Source organism: Megascapheus bottae, chromosome 2 (genome assembly GCF_031878675.1).
Source record: "Megascapheus bottae isolate mThoBot1 chromosome 2, mThoBot2.hap1, whole genome shotgun sequence".
Lineage (NCBI taxonomy): Eukaryota > Metazoa > Chordata > Mammalia > Rodentia > Geomyidae > Megascapheus > Megascapheus bottae.
The window spans coordinates 71,800,063-71,813,461 of record NC_143510.1 but is presented as its reverse complement, the minus strand read 5'-3'; the positions used below and the strand labels follow the sequence as shown (position 1 = coordinate 71,813,461).

The 13,399-nt window shown below is 37.7% G+C and overlaps 1 protein-coding gene across 5 annotated transcripts in view; it reads left to right on the top strand.

Moving 5' to 3' along the window:
* The window catches only part of Mgat4c (MGAT4 family member C), a 187,077-nt gene that overhangs the window by 74,697 nt on the left and 98,981 nt on the right, over positions 1–13,399 (top strand). For 2 of the 5 annotated variants that reach the window (XM_090357512.1, XM_090357496.1), the window contains exon 1: positions 13,149–13,218. The exons of 2 other annotated variants lie outside the window; for them this stretch is intronic. The gene's annotated coding sequence lies outside the window, so the exon portion shown is untranslated. Of the gene's footprint in view, positions 1–13,148; positions 13,219–13,399 lie in introns of those variants that run through there. One more of the 5 variants, XM_090357529.1, reaches the window with a different exon arrangement.

The window sequence follows — 13,399 nt, the reverse complement described above, 5'->3', positions numbered from 1 at the left end:
AGGGTAGTTTATTTAATAGTCACATTTTGTTACCAGCACGGAGTACAATGTTGGTTTTTTTTTTCTTCAAAAGTAAAATTTATCCTTGAAAATGTTGTATGTTGTATCAAGTCGGTGACAGTCTAGGATTTAAAATGTATTTTTATTACTTCAGCAATTTTGTAAATGGTTTGCAAATTACCAAACACTCTCTTATCCATACGAAGTTGTCTGTACTGCCTCTGTGCCCTTGGTCCACAGCATTTAAAACAGGTAGATAGTTATGGCTCTCTGGCAAAAAGAGTTAAAGTAGATAGCAAAGCTGTGGACAGCAAAAGCAGCATAGATATTCTTAAAGTATATTTTTATAGGTGCCACACACTGTCAATGTGCATATTTTGACTTGCATGTTTTTCTAGTTGTTGCTGTTGTTGCTCATGGGGCTAGCACTCAGGTCCTGTGCATTATCCATGAGCTCGTTTGCTCCAGGGTAGTGCTCTACCACTTTTGTGACACAACTCAACTTTTTGGTGGTCAACTGGAAGAGTATCAAGGACTTTCCTGCCTGGGCTGGTTTTGTTCTACAATTCTTTGATCTCAGCTTCCAGAGTTTGTAGAAGTACAGGCACCCTGCTTGTGCTCATTTCTAAATCTAATAATGTTAACCTTTAAAATGTAATCTTAAAGCATCAATTTGATCAAGCCTAGGTTTCAGTGGCCACCTGTTACCATGAGTAGTCTATATTTCACTGATTTCCAGCTTTGCTCATCTTTGTTCATTTTACCACTACAGAAGTTAATTTGTAGTCTTCACAAAAGATAAATCCAATTATGTTAAGAAACATGAGTTAAAACACCTATCAGATTCTATTTGATGCATCAGATAATAGAAAAATATCAAAACTTGTCAGAGGGGCTGGGAGTTTGGCCTAGTGGTAGAATGCTTGTCTAGCATGCACGAAGACCCAGGTTCAATTCCTCGGTACTCCACATACATAGCAAAAAGCCGGAAGTGGTGCTGAGGCTCAAGTGGTAGAGTGCTAGCCTTGAGAAAGTCCAAGGACAATGCTCAAGCCCTGAGCCCAAGCCCAGGACTGGCAAAAAAAAAAAAAAAAACTTGTGAGATAGCTATATAAATGTGCTTGTATATGTACATAAAACATGAACATACACACAAGTATATAACTCATCTATATCTATCTATCAAAGTATCTATTGTATGTATGTCTATATGTATTCATCTATCTGTATGTCTGTCTATCCATCAAACTATGGCCCTAATTTCTATGAAACCGGTCAACTAAGTCTTGGTAACCAAGATTTTTTAGATTCATGAAGTGAATCACTCATATCTAGAGAACTGTGCTCATTTTCCCCATCATCTTTTTTGATAAGAGTTCACAGCTTACTAAATATTCAGCACTATGCAGACACTTATTCATGGTGGTAAATTCATTTTGTCTAAAAATGAATTCTTACAATCTGCCTTGTTTTTTTATTTTCAGCATGTATTGAGTGATAATGTATTATAACATGAAAATATTACCATCTCAAATGAGAGAATCTAGTTTGGGATGTAAAACTATGTGCTCTAGAATAGGAACAATGTTAACATAGAACAGGACACTTTCTGTCCCTTTACTAATGAAATTACAGATAATTGTTTTAGTGACCTTGCAACCAAATGATTGAGCTGCAAAGTAAGAGTCTTCAGGAGACTCAATGGCTGGAATATATTACAGTTTTTAGGATTACATTATGATGCTTTACTCTAGGAACAATTGATACAATATTTGAATTTTCAGATTATGACAAATGAGGGAAACCATTGAGCCTAAGTTCCTTTGAGTCTGGCTTACTTCACTTAATATGATTTTTTCGAAGTCTTTCCAATTCCTAACAAATGAGGCTATGTCATTTTTTCTGACAGCAACATAGAATTCCATTGTGTACAAATACCACATCTTGTTGATCCACCCATCAACTGAGGGATATCTAGGTTGGTTCCATATCTTTGCTACGGTGAATAATGCTGTAATGAACATTGTTGCGCTAGCGGATTTAGAATGCCCTAGTTTCTGGATGGTTGGGTAAATGCCAAGTAGTGGAATTGCTGGGTCATAGGGGAGTTCTATGTTTAGCCTTTTGAGGCACTGCCACACTGCTTTCCATAGTGGTTGAACGAGTTTGCACTCCCACCAACAGTGTAGTAGTGATCCCTCCTGGCCACATCCCCTCCAGCATCTGTTGTCATTCGTTTTCCTGATCCTGGCCATTCTAACTGGAGTGAGGTGGAATCTTAGAGTTGTTTTGATTTGCATTTCTTTTATGACCAGAGATGTTGAGCATTTCTTCATGTGTCTATAGGCCATTTTTGTTTCTTCTTCAGAGAAGACTCTCTTTAAGTCTTTGGCCCATCTTTTAATGGGATGGTTGTTACTTTGGAGATTAGTTTTGGAGTGATTCAATTTTTTGAGCTGTTGATATATTTTAGATATGAGGCCTTTGTCCGTTGTTTGGTTGGTGAAGATCTTCTCCCACTCTGTAGGCTTCCTGATTAGTTTACTAGCTATGTCCTTTGCCATACAAAAGCCCTGCAGTTTAATGCAGTCCCACTTATCCAGCCTTTCTCTGATTTGTTGTGATTCTTGGTCCTTATTAAGAAAGTTTCGACCTGTGCCAAGGAGGCCTAGTGTATCTCCTATTCCTTCTTGTAAAGTTTTCAGTGTGTCAGCTTTTACCTCCAGGTCTTTGATCCATTTGGAGTTAATTCTAGTGCAGGGTGACAAAGAATGATCCAACTTTAGTTTTCTGCAGGTGCTTAAACAGTTCTGCCAGCACAACTTGTTGAAGAGGCTATCTTTCTTCCATTCTAGTTTTTTGGCTCCCTTGTCAAAGATTAGGTGGCCATAGCACCTTGGGCTCTACTAGCAGAGATTTGCAATAGAGCAAAACCTTGATACATAAGGCCATATAGGATGAAGCTAATTGAAAGGACCTCCAGGATATTGAAACAAAAGCCATATAATGAATGATTGTTGTCCTTAATGTACTATGTTATCTCTCATCTCTTTTGCTGTCCCTTGGTTATATCATATTGTTTCAGTATCTCACTTTGTTATCTGATATATTGGATATATTTGTATTTGGTTATTTGAAATTGGATAGGGAAGGAGGGAAAACAAGATGAGAGGTGGGGGTGGGGGTAGGGTAATGGGGACCAAGACATGTGAAAGGATATCAATGTATGTGAATTAATGCACCTTCTATCTGGCAAATATCATGTAACCCTTTAATTAATTACAATAAAAAATATAAAAAATAGTATTTGAATTTTCCTGTGTTTGCATATAGTGTTCTGATACATTAAGAAATGTTCCCTGACCCAGTGGCCTAAACATCAGTATATTCAAGAGGTTTCTTTCATGCATAGAAGTACAGTCTGCATAGTTTCTGGATTTACATCAGTTTTTATCAAGAAAGGGCAATTCGTTTTGTGATTCTTTATTTTAATGGGAGGAAAGCTGCATCCCTCCATCAATCTCCACCACATTTAAAGACAGACAGGGACAAAGGGCAATCATTGTACAATCAGTGGTTTAGGTAGGGATCTGTGAGGTGGAAAATATAACAGATTGTACTTGCAATAGTTCAGTGTTGTTTTCTTACTAGAATTGACAAGTGATTTTTTTCTGGGTTGGACCACAAGCAAAACTGGATCAGTAAAAAGAAAGACTAAGAGTATAATTTGGCATTTCTACATGCCATAGCTTTTGTGTATACTAAGGAACAGAGTGGAACTTTAGTGTGTATAAGTTTCTGCAAATGCATATTTGCCATCATAGACATTCAAGGCCAGAATTGCAGTGCCTGGTATTTAATCGTCTTTGGAAAAATCCCTAAGTACTTGTTGAATGCATGTCATGTGAATGAAAGATAAATATCTCTCAGAATATACAGACATTTTTAGATCTTTACTGTGAAAGAAAAGAATTTATATAAGAAACTGGGTATGTTGCAAAGGTTAACTACTGTTTAAATATATTCTCTAAATTGCTATGTAAGAGTATAACCACCAGAACAATAATATTAAGAAGAATATGAAGAAGCCAAAGAGTCAAAAGCCAAGTTCTCACAGCTGAGCCTTGGGCTCTTATGAAAGAACCTGGGAGAACACCCTTGCGTATCTAGTATGTGAAGGCTCAGTCACACCACACTATCCTAAAAACAGAGACAAGGCTTTATCTTACACAGAGACATTGCTTTATCTTACATGTCTAGCCTGCTGACACTGACAAATAACATTTTGGTTCTTTGCCAAGTGCTGATGACTCACTTCTTGTAATCATATCTCTTCAGAGGGCTGAGATATAAAAGCCAGCCAGGGCAGAAAATTCCCTGTGAGACTCCTATTTCCAATTATACCTCACAAAATAAGCAAAAACAAACAACAACAACAAAATACAGAATTGGCACAGTGGCTCAAGTGGTAGAGAATTAGCCTTGAGCACAAACAGTCTCAGGGACAGAGCACAGGCTCTGAGTTCAAGCCCCACAACTGACCAGCCTGAAGCTTGAAATTACTTTGCAATAGCAACTCATGGATAAAGAAAACAAATTGACTTACGATGGTAGGGTTAATGCTTAAGAGAAAATATAGGTGAAATACAGAACCCCATCTGTCAGGTAAGATAACAGATGCTTGAGAGCTAAGGTGGGGATCTGATGAAGACAAATCCAAGAGCAATGAATGTGACAGGCAAGTCCAGGGTTAGTGGCAGAGCTAGGAAACTAGACTGGAGCATTTGTCAGGGTACAGAGCTAAAAAGTATGGTTTCAGCATTAAAGGTTTCCTGCAGGAATGAGATTAAAGATTCTAAAATAGTCTGAGCAATGTGACAGCGTTAAAGGATCAAGATGGTGGAGAACAGAAAGGCATAAGAAGACCAGCCTTGGTTAATTTTGAAGAGATAGATGCATTATGGAAATTATTCAGCTAGTTAGAAAGGTAAATTAAAAGTTGATATTACAAAAAATTTAATTGCTTTTCCTTATAAGTGGTATAACACATTTATCCCTAATATTCACATCAGATAGTGATGTAATGTTTTTTATTTCCTGTTTCTGGTGAGAGCAGAAATGTGAAACCTGGGGCCGGGAGTTTGGCCTAGTGGTTAAAGTGCTTGCCTAGCATGCATGAAGACCCGGGTTCGATTCCTCGGTACCACATACATAGAAAAAAGCCGGAAGTGGTGCTGAGGCTCTAGTGGTAGAGCTCTAGCCTTGAGAAAGTCCAAGGACAGTGCTCAGGCCCTGAGCTCAAGCCCAGGACTGGCAAAAAAAAAAAAAAAAAAAAAAAAAGAAATGTGAAACCTATCTGTTTTTGGGGGAGGGACTTGGGGTACTGTTTAGGAGCCTCTAGAATGTTTTGCCTGCTAAAAATATTTTATTGACTTGAACTATTGGTCACGTTGGAAGTGTGTTCAACAAAGTTTATATTAACACAAAGATTGATGGAAACCACCCTGAGAAAGATTAAGTCTGAGTACCAACATTCCATTGTATGGGCTTTTCATGATTGAATTACTGATAGCCAATAAAAAAAAAACTCTGGAAAGAGAAGGCATTTGACAAAATACAACGTCCATTCATATTGAAAGCATTAGAACAAATAGGAATAAGGTGTACATTCTTTAAAATAATTAAAGCCATATATGAAAACCTAAAGCCAGTATTATACTAAATGGTGAAAGACAGGAACCATTTACCTTAAAATCAGGAACTAAACAGGGATGCCCACTCTCTCCACTTCTCTTCAATATAGTGCTGGAACCCTTAGCCAGAGCAACAAGGCACGAGAAGGACATCAAAGAACTCCATACAGGGAAAGAAGAAATTAAACTATCCCTATTCGCAGATGACATAATCCTCTACCTGAGTGACCCAATAAGCTCCACTCCCAAACTCCTAGAATTAATAAGCCACTTTAGCAAAGTGGCAGGATACAAAATTAACCTGCAAAAATCAGTAGCCGGGGCCGGGAGTTTGGCCTAGTGGTTAAAGTGCTTGCCTAGCATGCACGAAGACCCGGGTTCGATTCCTCGGTACCACATACATAGAAAAAAGCCGGAAGTGGTGCTGAGGCTCAAGTGGTAGATCTCTAGCCTTGAGAAAGTCCAAGGACAGTGCTCAGGCCCTGAGCTCAAGCCCAGGACTGGCAAAAAAAAAAAAAAACAGTAGCCTTCTTGCATGCCAACAATACGCAAACAGAAGGCCAAATCAAGAAAATGATCCCATTCACAATAGCCCCCAAAAGAATAAAATACTTAGGAATTAACTTAACCAAAGATATAAAGGAATTATTTAATGAAAACTATAAAAGCCTAACGAAAGAAATTAAAGACGACACTAGGAAATGGAAAGACATCACTATATTGGAGAACCAATATAGTGAAAATGGCCATACTGCCAAAATTGATATACAAATTCAATGCAATCCCCATCAAAATCCCAAAGACATTCTTCACTGAAATAGGAGATACAATCCAAAGGTTCATATGGAACAAGAAAAGACCTAGAATAGCCAAAACAATTCTTGGCAAAAAGAGCAATGCTGGTGGTATTACAATACCAGACTTCAAATTCTACTATACAGCCATAATAACAAAACAACATAGTATTGGCACAAAAATAGACCAGAAGATCAATGGAACAGAATAGAAGATCCAGAAACAGAACCACATATCTATAGTCAGCTTGCATTTGACAAAGGAGCCAATGATATACAGTGGAACAAACCAAGTCTATTCAATTATTGGTGCTGGCAAAACTGGGCAGCCACATGCAGAAAACTAAAAATTGACCCTATCTAGCCTTTCATCAGGCACAAGCATTAACTCAAAGTGGATCAAAGACCTCAATGTCAGACCGGAAACCTTGAAACTGCTACGCGATAGAGTTGGGGAGACACTGGAACTCATAGGCATGGGCTCTCTGGAGAGAGACTCGATAAATGGGACTACCTAAAAATAAAAAGTTTCTGCACAGATAAAAGCATAGTCGCAAAAGTAGAGAGACAGCCAACCAACTGGGAAAAGATATTTACCAATAATACATCTGACAAATGCTTAATATCCAGTATCTACAGGGAACTCAAGAAACTAATCCTCCCCAAACCCAACAAACCATTCACTAAATGGTCAAGGAAACTAAAGAAAGACTTATCAGAAGAAGAGATTAAAATGGCAGAAAAACATATGAGAAAATGCTCATCATCCATGGTCATAAAGGAAATGCAAATAAAAACAACCCTAAGATACACCTTACCCCAACAAAAATGGCCAAGGTTTTGAACTCAGACAATGAAAGGTGCTGACAGGGTTGTGGAGAAAAAAAATCTTACTGCATTGCTGGAGGGATTATAAACTAGTTCAGCCACTCTGGAAAGCAGTGTGGAGGTTTCTTAAAGAACTGAAAATTGACCTTCCCTACGATCCCACCATACCACTACTGGGCAGCTACCCTGAACATCATAACCTAAGATATGATAAGGACATCTGCTCAGCTATGTTCATCTCTGCACTATTCACAATAGCCAGGTGATGGAAATAACCCAGATGCCCTACTGCAGATGAATGGATACAGAAAATGTGGGATATATATACAATGGAATTCTACATAGCCAACAGACAAGATAAAATAATGGCATTTGCAGGGAAATGGATGAATCCTGAGTGAATCATGTTGAGTGAGACAAGTCAAGACCAAAGGAACAAAAGGTGCATGGTATCCCTAATATGTGGCTATTAGATCCAAACAGTACAAGAGCGAGGACTCAACATTTGCGTTCCCAATGCTATGGACATGGTACTGGAAATATAAACACAACTACATAGACATAAAAATTTATGACTCTTTAGACATAATATTTTATTACATAGATTAATATGTATATATATGACATACAAAGCCTCAGCCTAATTTTAATTATGTTCCAAAATCTAAGTGCCAATCATTGTATATAGAGATTCCCTTCTTGAATACTTGTTTGTTAAATACGTCATTTGAAATATGGTGTAAAAATCAATGTTAATAAATTCTTTAATAAAAAAAAATCTCTGGAAATTAAGGTCTGGGAGAATTCTTCTGCATGGCTGCATTGTGTTCACATCGTCACACATTCTTACTGAAAGTCCTGGAGTGCATCTCCAGGAGATTGTACTTGAAGAGGTTCCTGTCTGGATTCTCCAGACATCATTTCATGCTACTTTCTGTAACTAATTCTAGGAACTTTCTATGTCTTGTGAATGCTTAAAGTAAATGACAAACTTGAAGGTCATCTTGTAGACTCTCAACACAATTTTTTTATACAGAGCACAAACATAATGCACCAATGATGTTTGCTTTCTTCTGCTTCTTTGAAGAATGAACACTTAATAGTGCTTAGAGTATAAATACAAACACATTTATTTTAAATTTTGCAGTTTTTTCCCAAAGAGAAGTTTACATCAAAGATTAACATAGATTAGCCAAACATAATTGATTCTTAGTAAGCATGCCAGTGAGTAAAGTTGGCAGACAACACAAAGAATCAGATTTCAGACATGCTGCTTGATGCCACTTCTTGAAGATATGTGTCAGAACTTACTAAAGGCACTTTGTAGTTCTTCACTATCACTTAATTGTCAATTATGGCATTGAGAGTATATTCGTAGAGACACACTGAAGTGGATATTTAGAGTAATTCAAGAAGTTAATTGGAGGGCCAGGAGTTTGGCCTAGTGGTAGAGTACTTGACTCGTATGCAGGAAAACCTGGGTTCAATTCCTCTGTACCACATCCATAGAACAAAGCTGGAAGTGGTGCTGAGACTCAAGTGGTAGAGTTTTAGCCTTGAGAAAGTCCAAGGACAGTGCTCAGGTCCTGATCTTAAGCCACAGAACTGGCAAAAAAAAAAAAAGTAATTGAAGTTTTCAATTTAACTCATGAGAGTCTTGAATATTTTCATTATCTTTAAGTAGTTGTACAAAGGAGTTGACATTCTTCAAAGTTGTTATTAATGCATTGCTTCTTGACCAATGTCACCCGTTCAACATCCTCAGTCACCCCTACCAAATCTACCCTTTCCCTCACTGTTCTTAATTTTAAAAATACATTTTTTGGCCAGTAAATACAACAGCTTATATATATTTATATTACATATATATATATACACATTATACTGTATCTTGACCTGTGCTATCCCTTTCCCTTTCATATTTTCAGCCACTTCCACTCACTTCTTCCCTTATCTTTTCCTCCATTCTATGGTACATAAAATGAATTCTTGACTATATTCTTCACAATCCCCCTTCATTCTTCTAATCCTTTTACCATGGACCCATCCTCTTGTAACTACTCATTGTCTGGTTCTTATTTTCTTGGGCTTTGACTTAGGCTTTCTGATGAATTATTTACACAATTACATTTACATTTTCCATAGAGCCTTTTACACTTCAGCTAACTCATTTTAACCACCTTGCTGACCAGCCAGTATGTGTACTTACAGATTTGTAGGCACATTCTAATCCCCATATAGGAGGGAAACCATGCAACCTATATTTCCCTAGGTCAGGTTACTTCATTTTCCAAGTTTCTCCATTTCCTTACAAACGGTACAATGTTATTCTTTCTGATGGAGAAGGAGGATTCCATTGTGTGTGTGTGTGTGTGTGTGTGTGTGTGTGTGTGTGTGTGTGTGTGTATCATGATTTCTTGGTCCATTTGTCTTCTGAGTGGCATCTGGCCTGATTCCCTATCCTGGCTATGGTAAACAATGTAGCAATGAACTTGGTTATGCTGTTTGCTTTAGTGCAACCTTGTCTGTGATCTACTAGATACCTGCCTATGAGTGGTCACAGGATAGTTCTGTGTTTAGTGTTTTGAGGGAACTCCATATGACTCTCCAAGGGGATTAAAGCCTGTGTTCCCACCAAGAGTGTAATAGAGTTCTTTTTTGGATATCTTCTTGCAACTATTTGTTGTTAGTTTTTTTCCTGTTTCTTGTTTTTTTGGTTTTTGTTTGTTTGTTTGTTTTTGTGAGACATGGGGCTTCAACTGGGCATTGCTCCTGAGCTCTTCAGCTCAATGCTACCACCCTATTCTTGGGCCTGGGTTCTGTCCCTGAGCTCTTCAGCTCATGGCTACTTCCTTACCCTTGAGCTAAGCCCAACTTCCTGTTTTCTACAGGTTAATTGGAGATAAGAGTCTCAGGTCCTTTTGTGCCTGGGATGGCTTTGAACCTTCATCCTCAGATCTCAGCCTCTTGAGTAGCTAGGATAACAGGTGTGAGCCACTGCACACTTCACTCTTCGGTTTTGGTGTGGTGGTTTGTTTTGTTTTTGCCTTTTTTTTTTAAGTTAAGCAGACTTCTTTCTTTCTTTCTTTCTTTCTTTTTTTCGTACACAGTTAAACTTCATTGTGTTTAACTTTGCAACAAATGTCCCACCTGGAATGTCACTTTTGTCACATTTACTTGTCAAAAAGAACTTCTACCAGAGCCCTGCAGGGAAGGAATCTGGAGCACTGAGAGCTCGGGGAACTCCACCTACTGAGTGACTTAGCTGCCCCTAAATTCAAAATCTCCCACCTCAAAGTTGTTCACATGTACTGCTTCATTTCCTTTGTCCCAACTTCACAGAAGAGGATCCCTTTGACCTGGGGCATTTCTTAGAGGGCTCCAGATGATTACAGAAGTATAGACTAGGTGGTTGTTGTGCCCACAGCATTTTCCTTTATCTTACTTATAAAGGTAGCACCTGCTGAAGGCCACCAGTAAGGTAGAGGAGAAGGCAGGGCTGAGTGAATAGAGCAGAACAGTAAAAGGCTGATAATGTTAGATCCTGTCTCCTGCAGGCCCTCATGGACCAACTGGAAATTGCCTACATTCTAGGAAATGAGTGTAACAAACTCGGGTGGGTGTGGCTGCTTGAATAGACACTTTGTTACATGCTGGCTTTGGAATTGCCTCCTCTGTGAGGGGCAGCAGTCCCTTCCAGAAGAACCAGGTACTTTGAGTTCCTTTCTCCCACCTTTAATTTTCCAGTCTTTCCTGGGTTTGTATACTTTCTCTCTCCAGGCTTTTATCCGTTTGCCCACATCTGCTACTTAGGTGGCCTTTACACATCTTTATATCCCAGTCCATACTTGTCACTATCTGCCTTTGTGCTTGGAAACCCCACACTTAAGTCACTCAGGATTTCCAAGCTTGGCAGAACTGTGTGGGACCTTCTTCCACTGTGAGTTAAGATCGTATTCTTAGGATTCTGTCTTTCTATACACCCCCAGGAGAGGGGGAATCCAGCTAGATGGAATCCTTAGGGTCTTCTTTTTTCTCTTTTTTGAATTTTTTATTGTTTGGATAATGTATAGAGGGGTTACAGTTACATTCGCCAGGTAGTAGGTATTTCTCACACATTCATATCCCTTCCTGTGGTTTTTGGCCCAATATCCCTCCCCCATTCCTTCCCAATCAGTTGTTTTCCCTCCTCCACTTTCCTATTTCAAATAAACAAATAAACAGATATACAATGTACCAGGTAACAACGTCAGATATAGTAACAATATGAGATTAACTAAAGGGCAAAAAAATAGAAGAGAAATAACATAGTACATTAAGAACAACAATCATACAAGATAAAGGCCTTTTTTTCCATATCCTAGAGATCCTTTCATTTAATCTCATCCTATATGACTTATTTAATAGTCTCTTTAAGGATGGTTTAATTTTCTATTTTGTGGAAACTATGATATTTCTTTATAATTTGTCTCAGGAGATAAAATCTGATGCTGATGTATTTACTTTGAACTTGCTATTCACTGATTATCTTCTAAAATGCCCTCCCCCAAGGGATTGATATATTATTTCATTGGGACTTTATTTTACAGTAGAAATTTGCAATAGGAATTTAGATTCTGTGCTTTTTATTTTTGATAGTTATCAAATACTAAATGCTACCAGAACTTTTATGAGATGTGCAAGGAAGAAGCCAGTATAACTTTGTGAGATGTTTGTAATTTCCTTTAAGTAAAACTTTTAGCAATGAGAAAGACATAAAGAAAAGCTTGAGAATTTAAAATCTTGGAAGTGAGTTTGGTAACACAGGTTTAATGTTGAAAGGGGTGACATTAATCAAGACATAATGTATTCAAAAAATGCTTCATTAAATGGAAACTTATTTGTCAAATTATAAAAAAAAGAAATTTTAATTGATGTTCAAAGGAAACATGCATGACATATGTAATTTCTTTAACATAATTAAAAATAAGATTTGGAAAATTTTCATTTTTATTGTAAATAGAGATACAATTAAATCTACAATATAAATATAAATATAAAGTACTTCAACATCAAATATTACCATGTTTTTTGTAAAATATGTAAATATCTCTTAAAACTGTTTCTCAGATGCAGTATTATGATTTCACATCAGGAATCCATTTCCATTTTTTTTGTCAGTCTTGGGCTTGAGCGCAGGGCCTGAGAACTTCCCTTGGACTTTCTCGAGGCTAGAGCTCTACCACTTGAGCCACAGCACCACTTCCAGCTTTTTTTTTTAATGTATGTGGTACCTTGGAATCAAACCCTGGTCTTCATGCGTGCCAGGCAAGCACTCTACCACTAGGCCAAACTCCCGGCCATTTCCATTTTTTTTTTTTTTGAACCTGTAAGAAAGTTTATATTCATTGTGAGAATTCAGAAGACAAAATGTCATATTTTGAAGGCCTTCCGACTAACACATCAGGACTAAACTTTTATTTTCTTCTCTATAATTGTTCATAGAATGTAAAAGTGGTCTCAATAGTGCTCGAGGAGAGATATAAAAATCAAACATTAATTTTATTCAGATGAGATGATTTGTATGCAAGCTGATCAGCTCTGAGCTTATCTCATTACAAACTCAAGGCTGGGAGTGTTTCATCATTTTCAGATGCCATTAAGTTCAATAATAAGCCTGCCTGTATTGTGCATTAAAATTGTCTGTCTGCTCTGCAATTCCATATAATGGTGAAGTGTTTGTGAATATTTATTACTCCATCTTAGTGCTCTTAACTTTATACTAAATAGCAGAGTTAATTGACTCTACCACTCTAATTGCATTGTTTAGACTACATCTTTTCCTCTTCCTCCTCAGTTGCAGAGATATTAGGTATATGAAGACTTTTTGAAATACAATAATTGGCCTGTGGACACTTGCACAGGTATGTATTGCATCCCAAATTAAAACACAGTAGGGATATGTGATCTCTGATAAGGTCAATGAGCCCTATGTTGTTCTCTCTGGGAGAGCCAATACCAGGACTGCTGATCTGATACCTTTACAGAGGCATTTGTTTACATATGCAAGTGATTTCAAGAAATTGTTGTTAGACCCTCATTTTT